Source organism: Biomphalaria glabrata, chromosome 2 (genome assembly GCF_947242115.1).
Source record: "Biomphalaria glabrata chromosome 2, xgBioGlab47.1, whole genome shotgun sequence".
Classification (NCBI taxonomy): domain Eukaryota; kingdom Metazoa; phylum Mollusca; class Gastropoda; family Planorbidae; genus Biomphalaria; species Biomphalaria glabrata.
Window position 1 is genome coordinate 21,768,968 of NC_074712.1, and position 18,243 is coordinate 21,787,210.

The 18,243-nt window shown below is 37.7% G+C and overlaps 1 protein-coding gene across 1 annotated transcript in view; it reads left to right on the plus strand.

Moving 5' to 3' along the window:
- Positions 1 to 3,756: 3,756 nt before the first annotated feature.
- Positions 3,757 to 18,243, plus strand: part of LOC106059547 (prolactin-releasing peptide receptor-like) — a 187,444-nt gene continuing 172,957 nt past the window's right edge. The window contains exon 1 of the mRNA XM_056019630.1: positions 3,757 to 4,415. The gene's annotated coding sequence lies outside the window, so the exon portion shown is untranslated. The remainder of the gene's footprint in view (positions 4,416 to 18,243) is intronic.

The window sequence follows — 18,243 nt, forward strand, 5'->3', positions numbered from 1 at the left end:
CACTCTTGAAATGTCCACTCTTGAAGTGTCCACTCTTGAAGTGTCCGCTCTTGAAGTGTCTACTCTTGAAGTGTCTACTCTTGAAGTGTCCATTCTTGAAATGTCAGCTTATGAAGTGTCTACTCTTGAAATGTCCACTCTTGAAGTGTCTACTCTTGAAGTGTCTACTTTTAAGTGTCTACTCTTGAAGTGTCCATTCTTGAAATGTCCACTCTTGAAAAGTCCTTCTTGAAGTGTCCACTCTTGAAGTGTCTACTCTTGAAGTGTCCATTCTTGAAATGTCCGCTTATGAAGTGTCTACTCTTGAAATGTCCACTCTTGAAGTGTCTACTCTTGAAGTGTCTACTTTTAAGTGTCTACTCTTGAAGTGTCCATTCGTGAAATGTCCGCTCTTGAAGTGTCTACTCTTGAAGTGTCCACTCTAGAAGTGTCACTCTTGAAGTGTCCGCTCTTGAAGTGTCCTTCTTGAAGTGTCCACTCTTGAAGTGTCTACTCTTGAAGTGTCCATTCTTGAAATGTCCGCTTATGAAGTGTCTACTCTTGAAGTGTCTACTTTTAAGTGTCTACTATTGAAGTGTCCATTCTTGAAATGTCCGCTCTTGAAGTGTCTACTCTTGAAGTGTCCACTCTTGAAGTGTCACTCTTGAAGTGTCCGCTCTTGAAGTGTCTACTCTTGAAGTGTCTATTCTTGAAATGTCCGCTTATGAAGTGTCTACTTTTGAAGTGTCCACTCTTGAAATGTCCACTCTTGAAATGTCCACTCTTGAAGTGTCTACTCTTGAAGTGTCTACATTTGAAGTGTCCACTCTTGAAGTGTCTAGTTTTGAAGTGTCTACTTTTGAAGTGTCTACTCTTGAAGTGTCTACTCTTGAAGTGTCTACTCTTGAAGTGTCCACTCTTGAAGTGTCCACTCTTGAAGTGTCTACTTTTGAAGTGTCTACTTTTGAAGTGTCCACTCTTTAAAATGTCCACTCTTGAAGTGTCTACTCTTGAAATGTCCATTCTTGAAATATCCGCTTATGAAGTGTCTACTCTTGAAGTGTCCACTCTCGAAGTGACCACTCTTGAAGTGTCTTCTCTTGAAATGTCCACTCTTGAAGTGACCACTCTTAAAATATCCACTCTTGAAGTGTCTTTTATTGAAGTGTCTACTCTTGAAGTGTCCCCTCTTGAAGTGTCTACTCTTGAAATGTCCACTCTTGAAGTGTCTACTTTTGAAGTGTCCACTCTTGAAATGTCCACTCTTGAAGTGTCTACTCTTGAAATGTCCACTCTTGAAGTGTCTACTCTTGAAGTGTCTACTCTTGAAATGTCTACTCTTGAAGTGTCCATTCTTGAAGTGTCTACTCTTGAATTGTCTTTTCTTGAAGTGTCTACTCTTAAAGTGTCCACTCTTGAAATGTCCACTCTTGAAGTGTCTACTCTTAAAATGTCCACTCTTGAAGTGTCTACTCTTGAAATGTCCACTCTTGAAGTGTCTACTCTTGACGTGTCTACTATTGAAATGTCCACTTTTGAAGTGTCTACTCTTGAAGTGTCTACTCTTGAAGTGTCTACTCTTGAAGTGTCTACTCTTGAAATGTCCATTTTTGAAGTGTCTACTCTTGACATGTCCACTCTTGAAATGTCCACTCTTGAAGTGTCTACTCTTTAAGTGTCTACTCTTGAAGTGTCTACTCTTGAAGTTTCTACTCTTGAAGTGTCTACTCTTGAAATGTCCATTTTTGAAGTGTCTACTCTTGAAATGTCCACTCTTGAAATGTCCACTCTTGAAGTGTCCACTCTTGAAATGTCCACTCTTGAAGTGTCTACTCTTGAAGTGTCTACTCTTGAAGTGTATACTCTTGAAATGTCCATTTTTGAAGTGTCTACTCTTGAAATGTCCACTCTTGAAGTGTCTACTCTTGAAGTGTTCGCTCTTGAAGTGTTCACGTTTGAAGTATCTACTCTTCCAGTATCCACGATGATAGCTAAAGCATGGGCCTATATAAAGACATATGTATCAGCTTATCCTAGAATCATCATAGAGATGAAAAAGATCTGAACAATTAATAATTAGGCAGCGATGAGTAGGACACTCGTACGGCTATGTCCGATGTTTCCAACACAGCTGTGCTTCTGTAGCGACATTCTCACGTATCTTAGTGAGTCCAGCTATCAGAAGATCCGACTGTTTAAATATTGAACAACATAATAAGAGCTTTGAGACTTTTGAAGCAATTCTTGCTCAATGTTTCTCAAACTTTCTCCTGAGACGACCCCCGATGTAAAGCATGCACCTTTGCGCTCCCTCTAGCGGCCATCTATGGGATCTATGGAATGCTGTTAACTGTCTTATCGGGACGAGCTCGGCATCAACTGTTTTACAAATGTCTCAAACAAAACAAAAAAAAAACCTCTGCCAAGTGAATGTTTGATGTCCTAGAAATCACTCCGAGTGAATGAGGTTGAAGGTTACAACAATCTATAAACACTGAGATCTCAGCACACACACACATGTAGATACACACTATCACACAAAAGATAACACACAGCAAGATTACACTACACACACAAACATCAACTGGAAACACAAAAGGACACCCACATTACACATGTGCACATATACCACACATGTGCACATATATTACACATGTACACATATAACACTTGACGTACACGCATTTAACACATGTAGTAAACATAAATTACACATGCACATCTAAATAAAGTAGGCAGACACAGCTGTTATGTTTCGAAAACAAATATTGTATAAACATTGGTGGGTGCACACCAATACACACACCCATACCAACAAAAGTACACACACCTATAGAATCACATCAATACATGCACAGACCCAATCTGATACTTATGTACGTGCAGAGATGTGTTTAGTCTGTCCACTGTTGCTAAGGACGCGGATGTTGCTGATGTTGCATAATTCCATTACGTTTAAGTCAACACGAGGTAAAATAATTATTTTGTTGGAATTAAGCTCAATGTTTTCTCTGATTGTCTGTCATCTCATAATCTTCCCATGAAACATTTTTATCGATAGGAGAAAAGAGACTTTGAGCTGTGTAGAGACCCTTGCATGTAGGTCCATACTATTACTTGATGTACTCAATAGAGGCTCATTCAATTTACTAACTGTGGGACGGACGATCTCACCAATCACTGCTATTCAAGACGATACTGTACAGATTAGAACACAATACCGTTAGGGTTACAGTGACAATACACTCTACTAGACTCAAGGACTGGTGTTTGGATCTTTCTTGACATTGACAGGGATAGAGAGTAAGCTTCTGCAAATGGATTATTAATTTGATTGAGATACAGCATTTTAAAAACCTTCTTATAAATCAATCAATGAATCCATCTATCTATCTACATCTATCTCTCTGTCTGTCTGTCTATCCATCCATCTATCCACTCATTCATCCATCTATCTATCTATTTATCTATCTATCTATCTATCTATCTATCTGTCAGTCTGTCTTTCCGTTAATCTTCCAACCTGTTTAAACATACTATCGAGCTAAAACAAATACTACATAACTACTAAAAATACTTCATCAAAAAATTGAATTTTTATATATCTCCTAGGACTGCTCTGTTCTCGATATCCACCGTAAATCAAAAGTTTCTAGTGTCACTTTAGTTAACAGTCAAAGTCAATTGACTATCACTTAGACCCCGATAGTTTACAATGTCTGATGATTATTACAACTTCGTGTAATCTTTATCTCTTGATATCACAAAGTTAGATTGTATTGATTTCGGTTGGCTGGTATATAATCTAGACTGCAGCAAGAGAGATAACTCCTTGATTGGTGTTGCTTACTACGTAGAAATTATGCCCCCTTGTCTGACATTCCTGGCAGAACATCTCCTCCCCTCCCAAGCACAGGATCCCCCTCTCTCTCCTTCCCCTCCCCGTTGAGCAATGGTACTTCTCGTCAGTCTGTTGCCTCCCTCACAAGATAGAGAGCGGGTTCGCTTCATTGACAACGAGTAAGTTGTCTCCCCTCTGTGTTCTTGATGTGAGAGACTTGCGGCTACCTCTAGTAGTGAGTGACGGATTACCTAATCAGCTACACTAGGACTCACCACATGCTATAATCCATTCAACTTACCTACCCCCCCCCCACGCCCTCTCCATTTTTTTTCCTTCACAATGCTCGTCTTGTGTTACACTTTTGTGTCCAGTTATTGACAGTGTGGATATTTGGATGTACTTTAGACAGCGTCACACGTTTCTGTACTGCGTTACTCTCTCTTCCTATTGGTATATTAACTACTCTCTTGTTGCCTTGTATCTGATCACAAGTGCCGAAAGTTTTAGAGGTGAATAACCAAAGTGTTGATCACGTTTCAAACTGGATTTATAGAGACCCTGATTGTGTTTGGACTAACTCTTCATTCTATAGGTAAGTGATGCAACTAGAAACAAACAACAAGAAGATAAATAAAATACAATTAATTTGTTGTAATTTCTGTATTAATATAATTTAATTTTTTCTCACTTCCAAAACAAAAGATGAAAATAGATTGAGATTGAGTCTGCGATCTTCTTCTACTTTAAACACTAGGAACTTTTCATTGCGACTTTTGGTTTATTGGAAAACAATAATTAATGGTTGAGTTGATGGGCATGAGTTTGAATCCCGATTGATTGTAGAAATATTAAACCTTGTTTAACTGAACTTCAGTTGGGTCAGTGTGTTTTAAACTGGAGTTGAATTTTAGTTCAGATGGAGTTAATTTTTTTTTTTTACTGAAGATGATTTTTGTGATTGGAGCGTGAGCTGCTTTTGGATGTTCAGTTGTTTTTAAAGGAGCTGATTCGCTTTTAGCTGGGAGTTGAGTTATGTTGAAGCTGTAGTTAAATTGCGTTTATAAAGCTGTTGAAACTAAAAAATATTACTTACGAATATTTAAAAAACTTTTAGACCAAACTGAGTTCTGAATAACTATTACGGATTTTGTTCAATGTAAGCGGTTTGCTATAGTCTAATCTTGAAAAGTTTTTTTTCAGATATATATATATATATATGGCTAATATCATTGCTAACAATTTAGAAAAGAAATTCAATCAATATTTTCTTTTTCATATTTTTCTTCCACTTTTGACTGTCTATTAAAAAGTCTACTCTATGAGATGATTTGTTCCGGGGTTTTCAAATCAGACTTAAGGTTTGAAGGTTGTCATGCAATACACAAAGACGTGTCTCTGGTTCCGATATTCATCATCTGGATCGTGTGCGACATCGTCTGCCGCATAGAAAAAAAAAAAAAGATAATTAGATTTTGTAAAAACTGAACTAGATTGACTGTATTTGTTCTATTTAAATATCTCCCTAGTCACAAGACGTCTTCGAGTCCGAGGATGAGTGCAGCTGTTTACATGAGTGCAGTGTTTCACATGATAACCCAGACCCAGTGTCGACCTGCATATTTTGTCACAGTTAATGCAGACAAAGCCGCCGTCCTCTGCGCCAGTCTTAGGGACAAGGCCTCTTATTTTGGGTCTAGAATCTGCGTGTTATAGATTCTTAAATCTGTGGAAAGAATAATACTAGAAGTTTTTTCCTGATCTATTTAATTGTATTTTGGCTGAACTATTCATGTGCGCATTAATCAAGTGGGTTGAAAAGTCACGACGTAATTTGACGGTAAAAGCCATTTACGTTTTTGGCGTTAGTTGTTTGTTTTTTCTTGTTCAATATAAAAGACTGTAGTCAATGAATACTTATAATACGCTAGATATTACAGCCTCTAAAAAACGAATGTTTTTAACTCGCCAGATATTACAGACTCTACAGAAGCCGACAATGGTTTTTCTGTCTCGTGCTTGTCAGTTATAATCTCCTTTGTTATAAAAATGGCTCTGACCAGAGTACTCATAAATCAACGCACAAAGATGGTTACTCGTAATGTAATGGCACTCAGAATAACAATGTACTTAGAATGTGATGTTACTTGGAATATAAAGATACTTAAAATGTAAAGGTACTTCGTATGTGATTGTACTTTACTTAGAATGTCAAGTATTTAGAATGTGGGGGTGTTTAGAATGTAAAAGTATTTACAATGTGCAAGTACATAGAAATTTGAGTTGCTTAGCTTATAATGTAATTATTATGTAAAGTTTTTTAGAATGTAGTAATATTAAGAAATTTGTGGTACTTAGAAAGGTACTTTTGAGAATGTGTTGGTACTTATATTGAAAAGGTGCTTAACATCTGTTGATACCTAGAATGTAAAGATACGTACAAAGTAAAAGCACATAGAATGTGGTCGTTCCTCGAATGTAAAAATACTTAGAATGTTAAGATGAATGAATGGCAATGTCTTCGTTTCCGAAGATTAAGGATAAGTGCAGTGTTCTAAATGGCCAAGCAAACCCAGTTGAATGTTAAGTTACTTACAATGTAAGGATACGTTTGTGATGCATTGCGTACTCTAGTGGTAATCTAGAAGTTCTAAGAATAATAATATTGTTACGAATTTCACTATCCAGGCTCTCTGCAAACTGCACCATACACCACCAACTTAAAGAACTTGACAACTCAGGGCTCCAAAGTAACATAACACTTTAATAGTTGAATAAATAACAGCCAATACTGTACAATTGGCAACACGTACACTGTACAAATATCTCTCCGATAACACCGTACCGCCGTATCAACTCTTGCACTGGCCTCTCCGTCTCGTTCCGGGCTTGCACTGGGTTCAACAGTTCAGGACTGACTTCACACACTAGGCTCGTTGTGTCGGACTCGATCGCAGACCAAGACCAAGACGCCAGTCGTCTCAACTGTACTTGACAGTACTCCGCACTGAACCGTCGTAATGCTCCGTACAGAACCACATCGTTGAACTGTGCTGTAGTCGACCGTGTTCTGAGCCCTGTCGTGAACCTTCTGTCGTGGACTTTGCTGTATTGAGCCCCTTTTCTCGTCCGTCTTGACTGCGACACCTCCGCTCTTATATAGGGTCCCTACTGTCCTTCTTGAACCGGACAGAACGCCGCTCGACGTTTCTAGGTGGTCAGATGACTACAACTCTCGTGACGCTCCTGAGCTCTGTTCACGACGTCGATCCTTCCCTAACCGTCGTGTTGATACTCGTCTCGGCTGACCGTCGTAACTCGTCACGGTTGACCGCTCGTCTAGCGCTGGCCTGGAGCGATTTGCGTCGGCTGACTACACTCACACCACTACCCCCATCTGTGCCACCACCAGGTTTTTAACAATATATAATTATAAATTATTAATAAATTATTAACTCACTGAATCTCTCAGATTACATAAATAAGCTGCAAATGGCTTAAATTTCATCATCTTGTCAATATTGTAACTTTTATTTACCTCTAGATAAGCATTTGTAACTTGTACATAATGTATAGATAATCTCTGGTAACTTCTAGATTATCCCTAGAGAAAAGCTCTGGTAACTTTTAGATTATATCTAAATATGCCCTGGTAACTTCTAATTTTCTCTAGATAGGCTCTTGTATCTAGATAATGTTTAGATATGTTCTCGCTTTCTAGAACACTCTGTATAAACATTTAGACAGTACCATAGCTAGTTATTTAGGGGCCCGGGGACTTGACCTTTTCAGGGGCTCCTGAATTTTGACATTCGACATCATGGCATGAGATAATGTACTTAATAAATATATAACCCTAAATTCAAATAGGTAAAGTATATCAGTAAAATTAACAAAAAATAACAATTAAGACTCTTTTAATGAATAATACCGTTGTTTATTGGCGAGATAATGCACAAGTGACAAATTTCAATTCATATCGCCTCACGTCGTGCTTTCTGTGCAGCAAGATCAATGCTGTTTAGTAGTTTTGACTCCACGTGAATATCAATATTACATGGCAGTGGCGTAATATTTAATGTAAAAAAAATAAGGACATTCATTTGGGGCCCCCCTCAAGTGGCGGTCAGAACAGACTTTCGAGTTTGGACCTATCCCCCCCCCCCCCCCCCCCAAGATATGCCACAGCATTTAGATAGACATTAATTTGCCAAATACAAATGTAGTACTGATTAGACTAAATTCAACCTACAATACTCTCAAACGAAATGTAGTTCAAAGAGTTCACGTAGAACCAAATACAGCCTAATTGAGCCAAATACAGCCAAATTGAGCCAAATACAGCCTAATTGAGCCAAATACAGCCAAATTGAGCCAAATAAGCCTAATTGAGCCAAATACAGCCAAATTGAGCCTAATACAGCCTAATTGAGCCAAATACAGCCAAATTGAGCCAAATACAGCCTAATTGAGCCAAATACAGCCAAATTGAACCAAATACAGCCAAATTTAACCAAATACAGCCAAATTGAATCAAACGTATTTCTTCTCAAATAGATTTTTTTTTTTAAAAGTCCCTCTATAAAATAGTTCATTCAGTGCGACCAGCGCCCACTGACATACTTTTACGATGCTCCTGATTAGAAGACGATCGATGAAACTCCAAGAACTTTCTTCACGCAGTAGACTTAAAAAAAAAGAGAGAACTTTGTTCACCATTGTCCAGCATTGTCTCTTAGACTTCTGACTGTAAAACTGATCAACTACTAGACATGTAGCGCGCCCTCTGTCCCGATAAACCATTCGCAGTGTCAGACACTCACATACATCTCATAGCGCTCCTTGTTAATAGGGTTTTAAACCATAGCTGAAGTTTGGCCTGCTCTCGTAAAGGTCCCCCCAAAAAATGTCCAAAAATCAATTTCAAAAAAGTTTCTCGAGAAACCGAGACTTTTTTGTGGTATTAATGTTAGGCGGTTAGGGTATAACTTGTCTCAAGGATTTTAGGATAAGAAATGTATGAGACTCAATAGAGTCCTTTAATGGCTAATAACTCTTCCTCTTTAGTGGCCCTCAAAAGGGGAAAATCCGCTTTTAGTTTTTTTTTGCGTCTGATCTGTCTGTCCGTCCGTTTAGATCGCAACAACGGAGAAAGATAAAATAGATTTCAGATGTTTTAGATCTTGTAAAGTGCTGAAGCAACAGTCACTTCTTTCTTTCTTGAAAATAAATCGTTTCATTATTTAAATAAACTAGAAGTTTGTTTTTCTTTATAAACACACATCGAATACTTAAGTGAAGGTAAGACGTCATAATAGGGGACAGACTTGTTCAAGCCTCATTGATGGCGTTACGCATTAAAGAAAAAAAAACAAACATCTAAACTAGTATAAGGTGACAACGGTCACAATGAGTAATTTTTATGTGTTTTTTTTCCCTTTATTAATTAACTTATAATTAACTTCATATGTTTATTTTATTTCTTTATCTGAGCATTCGCTTTTATTCAAAGTCTATACAGTGGAGTACACTCCTACTACGCAGTGTCCTGACCCGTCCATTCGCAACTGAGATTAATCAAAAAGGAACCTTGATCTACATTTAATGAACAAATCGAAAACAGTTTTTAAATTATCAAGCAACATTTAGATCTAGATTTCTAGAGCTGATGATTGTATGATAACTGATATGGTGTTACATGTTATCAATTAGATCTAGACTAGATCCGTGTCAGTGCGGCTATGAATCATCAATTTTACTCTAGATCTAGATTGCAGATTATAGGATTATACTACAGGATTATTGGATTATACTATAATACTATAATACTAATACAATACTAATAATACTATAATTATACTATAATACTAGAAGTACGCACTTACTAAGCCTGTTGATTTGTTCCGAGGCTTTTTATTGTATTTTTTATGGCCGGAACACCCCTTTCTTTTTTTAAAATTTCAATCTATATTTAAACAATCCACCTAACAATCCACCCTAACAATCCACCTAACATGAGTGTCTCTCTTACAATGAAATCTCTCGCCCCGCTCTCTCTTTCCTGAACAACTTTCATGTCTTTTTAATTTGTTAAAAATTTTAATTAACGGGGCCCCATTTTAACGATCCTAATGCGCCCCCGACACACACACGCACTCATATTTTTGGCCTGTTAATTCTAGTAGCACTTTCAATTATCCGCTCCCCCCCCCCCCCCCACCGGACAAAAACAAAAAGCTAGTCCTTCGTACACACTCTATGACTTTTCTTTGGCTTGTCCATTCAATCTATAAATATTTCAACCCTGACCTCCCTCCCGTTGTTTTTATTTATTTATTTTTTAGTAACTTTTAATTCCTAATGCACGCAACCTTTAATCGTAATAGAATCCATGTACGGTATAAGACACTGCATACATTGCTTCATACCATCAGTTTCAGGCCTAGAGAAGAAACAAATCATTGACCAAAGTCCCCAATCGAATGTCACATTCTCGTTCCCCTTTCTACAGTTATTTGTGTATTTTGTTCTCTCAATCACATGACGTGAATCTAGGAGACAGTGGAAAGACGTGCTGCATAATACACACCTCGACACACACACACGCCTCGACTATTTTGGGCCCGTTATTTTTGCTTATAGAAAACCATTCAATTAATCTCTAGTACATTTGGTAGTTTAGGTAACAATAGACTCATAAAACTTTATTGAATTTCTGGCCCTGTGGCCGAGGAGCTAATATAAGTAGTCTATCTATCTATCTATCTATCTATCTATCTATCTATCTATCTATCTATCTATCTATCTATCTATCTATCTATCTATCTATCTATCTATCTATCTATCAATCTATGTGTCTATCTGTCTGTCTATCTATCTATCTATCTATCTATCTATCTATCTATCTATCTATCTATCTATCTATCTATCTATCTATCTATCTATCTATCTATCTGTCTATCTGTCTGTCTATCTATTTATCTATCTATCTATCTATCTATCTATCTATCTATCTATCTATCTATCTATCTATCTATCTATCTATCTCTATCTATCTATCTATCTATCTATCTATCTATCTATCTGTCTGTGTGTCTGTCATACAGCCTGTTATTCTGTTTCTCTAAGATATTTATTTTATTTAGTTTTGACATTTCAGACTCGTGTTTTTATGTTGTAACTCTGTCGTCATTGATTATTTGAGTTTGTATAGTAGACTCTCATCATTGTATAGTAGACTCTCATCATTGTATAGTAGACTCTCATCATTGTATAGTAGACTCTCATCATTGTATAGTAGACTCTCATCATTGTATAGTAGACTCTCATCATTGTTATCTCAGTCAGAGACAAATTGTATAGTAGACTCTCATCATTGTTATCTCAGTCAGAGACAAATTGTATAGTAGACTCTCATCATTGTTATCTCAGTCAGAGACAAATTGTATAGTAGACTCTCATCATTGTTATCTCAGTCAGAGACAAATTGTATAGTAGACTCTCATCATTGTTATCTCAGTCAGAGACAAATTGTATAGTAGACTCTCATCATTGTTATCTCAGTCAGAGACAAATTGTATAGTAGACTCTCATCATTATTATCTCAGTCAGAGACAAATTGTATAGTAGACTCTCATCATTGTTATCTCAGTCAGAGACAAATTGTATAGTAGACTCTCATCATTGTTATATCAGTCAGAGACAAATTGTATAGTAGACTCTCATCATTGTTATCTCAGTCAGAGACAAATTGTATAGTAGACTCTCATCATTGTTATCTCAGTCAGAGACAAATTGTATAGTAGACTCTCATCATTGTTATATCAGTCAGAGACAAATTGTATAGTAGACTCTCATCATTGTTATCTCAGTCAGAGACAAATTGTATAGTAGACTCTCATCATTGTTATATCAGTCAGAGACAAATTGTATAGTAGACTCTCATCATTGTTATATCAGTCAGAGACAAATTGTATAGTAGACTCTCATCATTGTTATCTCAGTCAGAGACAAACTAGTTATTGTCTTAAGCACATACCATAGATCATGGGCGTAGCCAGGGGGGGGTTAAGGGTTCAACCCCCCCCCCCAAATGAAATTTCCCCCCCCCCCGCAGAGGGGGGATCGGAATTTAGCGACTGATTTTTTGCTTTGATTTTGTTTATTTTAGGTGAGATTTTAATACTAAACCATCACTTGCCCCAGCACAACCAAGGAGGTTTTGAGTTTAAAACCCCCTACCAGGGGGGTTCGAGTTTAAAACCCCCTACCAGGGGGGTTCGAGTTTAAAACCCTTACCAGAGGGGTTCGAGTTTAAAACCCCCTACCAGGGGGGTTCGAGTTTAAAACCCCCTACCAGGGGGGTTCGAGTTTAAAACCCTTACCAGAGGGGTTCGAGTTTAAAACCCCCTACCTGGGGTTTTTGCAGTTAAATTCCCCTCTTCTATAAAACGAAAAAAAATGCAAAAAAAAAAATCCCCAAATTCCAAGAGTACAGTTAAGGAAGATTTTGATTTTAAACCCTATCCAAAATATCTGATAAACCCCCTCTTCAATATAAAAATAGCAAATTACAAACTTAAAATGTTATGAGCGTAGCTAAATGGGTTTTGACTTAGATTTAAGTTTAAACCCCACTTCAGCAGGGTTTGAAGGTAAAAAATACCTTTTTAATAATAAAAACAATGCAAATTATACACTCAAAATGTCATGAGTGTAGTCAAAGGGATTTAGAGTTTAAACTCCCCTCCAGTGGAGTTTGAAGCTAAAAAGTACCTCTTCAATATAAATAAAAGCAAATTACTCACTCTAATATTTATGAGCGTAGCCAAAGGGGTTATGATGCGGGGGGGGGGGGGGTTGATGCTAAAAATACCTCTTCAATATATAAAAAAAGCAAATTACACACTAAAATTATTTGAGCGTAGCCAATCCAATCGGAGTTTTGAGTTTAAACCCCTCTCCTACAGATGGCTTTTTTTAAAAGTTTAAAACCCCTCCAGATGGTTTTGAGTTTAAGATCCCTCTACAGAGAATTTTGAGGTGGAAAACCCCCAACAGATGATTTTGAAGATTAAACTTCTCTTTTCGATATAAAATCTAAAGCAAACTACAGTCACTTAATTCCAAGAGCGTATTCAAGGACTCTCATCATTGTTATCTCAGTCAGAGACAAATTGTATAGTAGACTCTCATCATTATTATCTCAGTCAGAGACAAATTGTATAGTAGACTCTCATCATTGTTATCTCAGTCAGAGACAAATTGTATAGTAGACTCTCATCATTGTTATATCAGTCAGAGACAAATTGTATAGTTGACTCTCATCATTGTTATCTCAGTCAGAGACAAATTGTATAGTAGACTCTCATCATTGTTATCTCAGTCAGAGACAAATTGTATAGTAGACTCTCATCATTGTTATCTCAGTCAGAGACAAATTGTATAGTAGACTCTCATCATTGTTATCTCAGTCAGAGACAAATTGTATAGTAGACTCTCATCATTGTTATCTCAGTCAGAGACAAATTGTATAGTAGACTCTCATCATTATTATCTCAGTCAGAGACAAATTGTATAGTAGACTCTCATCATTGTTATCTCAGTCAGAGACAAATTGTATAGTAGACTCTCATCATTGTTATATCAGTCAGAGACAAATTGTATAGTAGACTCTCATCATTGTTATCTCAGTCAGAGACAAATTGTATAGTAGACTCTCATCATTGTTATCTCAGTCAGAGACAAATTGTATAGTAGACTCTCATCATTGTTATATCAGTCAGAGACAAATTGTATAGTAGACTCTCATCATTGTTATCTCAGTCAGAGACAAATTGTATAGTAGACTCTCATCATTGTTATATCAGTCAGAGACAAATTGTATAGTAGACTCTCATCATTGTTATATCAGTCAGAGACAAATTGTATAGTAGACTCTCATCATTGTTATCTCAGTCAGAGACAAATTGTATAGTAGACTCTCATCATTGTTATCTCAGTTAGAGACAAATTGTATAGTAGACTCTCATCATTGTTATCTCAGTCAGAGACAAATATTATGTACAACATTCTAGGCACACACAATGTACCCTATCATTTTGAGGGAGATTTTGTTTCCTGGTGTAACATGACCAAAATATTTTGTTGACAATGTCAGTAGTCCTCATTTGACCGATAACGCCCTGTTAGCAGCAGACATCAACACTTCAACGGTTGACTTTATGTCACACTGAGATCATCAGGGCGCATTACTCTAACAGTCTTACTTAAACATTTTACTTGAAAACTGTAGCAATAAATAGTGTATAAATAGTGTATAAAAAAGAGAATTAGAGTTTAGAGTTTTAAAAAATGTTTGTCTAAATCTCTAATTATTTATCACTATTTGTAAACATTGTGTCCCTCTGTTACTAATTCAACCTCTTTTTCTGTGTGCATAGAGTCCTTAACACATCAATGTATTTGTCTCCACGCTACATGAGAACATAACTGAGTCGTTCATGACATACCCACTCACTCACTCACTTACCCACTCACTCACTCACTCACTTACCCACTCACTCACTCACTCACTTACTCACTCACTCTCTCACTCACTTACCCACTCACTCACTCACTCACTTACTCACTCACTCACTCACTCACTCACTTACCCACTCACTCACTCACTTACTCTTTCACTCAGTCATTATTAAATTTCCCACTTAGTGTGATTGAAAACTAAGAAAATGTACTCACTTATTCTTAATCTCGTCCTTGGACAAACATGACACTCTTGACACTCTTGACACTCTAAACTGTTCAGAAAAGTGAACTTTCTCTTATCGATTTTCTGTTGTTCTGCTTCAAAGTGAAATGTTCACTACACAATGACGTCACCCTACACATGCTCGTCCATCTTCTTTGGTGTTTTCTATTGACAAAGTCAACACATGACGAAAACTAAAAAACTTTTCAAAAGCGAATTGACTTTTTCAAATTCTTTTTTAGTTGCTTTTTTTTTTTAAACGCGGGTATGTAAGCTCTAAGGTTTATAGGCCAAACCGTATCAAGATGATGAGCATGTTTATTTCATTGGAGAAGATGATATAGCTCTTTCTCTCCGTAATTATTTTTCCGCGTTTTGTAGGAATCCTTTATTTTGCTCATTACTATTTCACTCCCCTGTTATGATTAGGCTTCAATAGCTTTGTTGTTTGTTATCGGAAAATGTTGTACTTGGTATAGACAGGGGAATGCCTTCTCTTTTTATGCAAACAAAGTCAAATTTAAAAAATTAAACATTAATTTAATGTAATGAGCTCAAATCAACGATGGTATCGTTGATTAGGAGAGAAAGAGCTAAATCTAGAGACTGACGAGCCCGTTCTGTTGTCACAGACACTTAGACTAAGGTAGACAAAGAAATCACTTCCTACTTATAGGACTGAAGTAATAAGAAGGTAATATCAGATCCTTTCATTGGAAGTGCTCATCAGTTCTCATGCCTGTACGTCTGTTGGTTAAGCAGTGACCTGCATAATGGATGGCAATGGAGGCGCCACACTAAGGAAGCTTCAAAGCAGCAGAAGTGGGAATCCTTTCAAAATTGTTTTATTGCGTCAAGTAAAGGTTCAAGGTTTCAAATCAAGTAAAGGTTCAAGGTTTCAAATTAAGTAAAGGTTCAAGGTTTCAAGTAAAGCAAAGGTTCAAGGTTTCAAGTCAAGTAAAGGTTTAAAGTTTCAATTAAAACAAAGATTTAAGGTTTCAAGTCAAGCAAAGGTTCAAGGTTTCATTCTTAAGTGCTATAACTGACGGGTCAAAAAGGGTTTGTGCCTTTTTAAGTGGCAGCGACGTATATATATATATTTGTAGACACTCCAAGAATGATGTTTATGAGGAAACAGGTCGAATATACATTAACTCATTCTCTCCTAACTAACGATACCAGCGTTGATTCCACCAGAATGTGGTAAATAATTAGTTAGTTAGTTAGTTAATAATTATTTTTTCCTTATGGGCTACAAGCGACTGAGCTTAAAAGTAAGGGGGAGGGGGGAGGGGACTACATTGAAGAAAGTGTGTCTATCAAACTGGTTTAAGAGTATGGGTAAAATTAAACAAAAACGTTTTTTTAACATAGCATAGCACAGCACAGCATAGCACACCATAGCACAGGTATTAGGTGTAGAAATAAATAAATAAGAAATATAATGAGTGTGTGTATGTCTGTGTGCTTTATTAGGAATATCTTGATCACGTGATCATACGCGCACATTCAAAAACTTGAAGGGGGTGTCAATAAAGAATTTTGTTCTAAAGATTGATGGGCTAGTCACTGAGGCATACAGATTAAATGTACAGCCAACAATACCGACACAAGAGGTCGTATGCTGGAGGATATCTTCGTCCAATATGATTTATGCATACTTAATGATGCATCACCGACCTACTTGCACCCAGGAACTGGATCACTCAAATACATTGACCTCACCGTATGCGTCTCCGGACTTCTGGACGACTTTAAATGGTCAGTTAGAAATGATCTACGGGGAAGTGATCACTTCCCAATCATCATTACTAACAATCTCCCCTCATTGGGACGACCTCAGCGGTGGAAACTGAATAAGGCCGATTGGGAACAATTCCAAAAAAGATGCTCCGAGGATATCACAGAAAATATCCTCGATGAACAGAACCCAGCTGATACCTTTGCTAGCAAGCTACTAAGTATAGCCAGGAAAGTTGTACCCCTAACCTCCGCAAATCCAAAACGGCCTAGCAAACCATGGTTTGATACAGCTTGCAAAAGTGCTATTGGCGATAGGAAAAAAACGACTGGCTGCATTTATAAAGAATCCTTCCCAGGAAAACCTAAAGCTATTCAGGATAGCTAGAGCAAAGGCTAGACAAACCATACGGTCAGCCAAAAGGAATTCCTGGAGAAGTTTTGTCGGCAGTCTGGATGCCAAAACTTCTGCTAGAGCGGTTTGGAAGGCAGTAAGGCGAATCAAAGGGAAAGAATCAAATGCAATAGGGCATCTGAAAAACCAAGGACGAACTGTCAAGTTCCCTAGAAAAATAGCTGACTGCCTTGTATCCTCAATAGCAGAAAAGTCATCCACTGCACACTACACGCCAGAGTTCCAAAAAGTCAAAACCAGGGAGGAAAGACACCCCATTGATTTCAGGTCAGAGAACAATGAAGACTACAACAAACCGTTCTCGCTTGAGGAACTGAGGGAATCGCTGGACAAGTCACATGACACAGCGCCTGGAGAAGACGAAATCCATTACCAGTTCCTCAAGCACCTTCCCGAACCCTCATTGGCAGTCCTGCTAGGGGTCTATAACTGTGTGTGGCAAACAGGCGCTTTCCCAAACAGCTGGAGGAAAGCCACAGTTATACCGATACCTAAACCGGGAAGAGACGGCTCTGATCCAGCTAAATATCGACTAATAGCACTAACAAGCTGCATCTGCAAAACCATGGAAAGAATGATTAACAGAAGGCTGGTCTGGTACCTGGAGAGGAATAAAGTGATCTCCAACTACCAGTGTGGATTCCGGCAGGGGCGGACAACAACTGACCACCTGGTAAGACTGGAAGCTTATATTAGAAATGCATTACTCAGAAGAGAACATCTAGTAGCTGTATTCTTCGATATAGAAAAGGCCTATGACACAACCTGGAAACATGGCATTCTATGTGACCTGGAGCTTATGGGGCTTAAGGGACACCTCCCCCGTTTTGTGGGGGAATTCCTGAAAGACCGAAAATTTCGGGTTCGAGTGGGCAACTCCGCTTCTGACACTCATGACCAGGAAATGGGTGTACCCCAGGGCAGCATTCTGTCAGTCAACCTGTTCAACATTAAAATAAATAGCATCATAAATGCTCTGTCCCCTGGCATAGAGTGCTCTTTGTATGTTGATGACTTTGTCATTTTTACTTATGGGAAAAACATGAACACCTTAGAAAGAAAATTACAGTTATGTTTAAACACAATTCAAAATTGGGCAAACGATAATGGTTTTAAATTTTCGGACTCCAAAACAGTTAGTATGCATTTTTGTAATTTAAGGGGACTCCACCCAGACCCTGAACTATTTATACACAAAAAGAAGATCCATGTCGTGAAAACTACAAAATTTTTAGGCCTCCCTTAGATTCCAAATTTAATTTTCTCCCCCACATTAAGGAACTTAAGAAGAAATGCCAAAAGTCCTTAAACATACTTAAAGTACTCAGCCATACGGACTGGGGAGCTGACAGACATACCTTGCTCCTGCTTTATCGGAGTCTAATTCGATCCAAACTAGACTACGGATCCATAATATATGGAGCAGCAAGGAAGTCGTACCTAAAAATACTGGAACCAATACAAAATGCTGCCTTGCGTCTCTGTCTCGGCGCGTTTCGTACATCACCTATCCCAAGT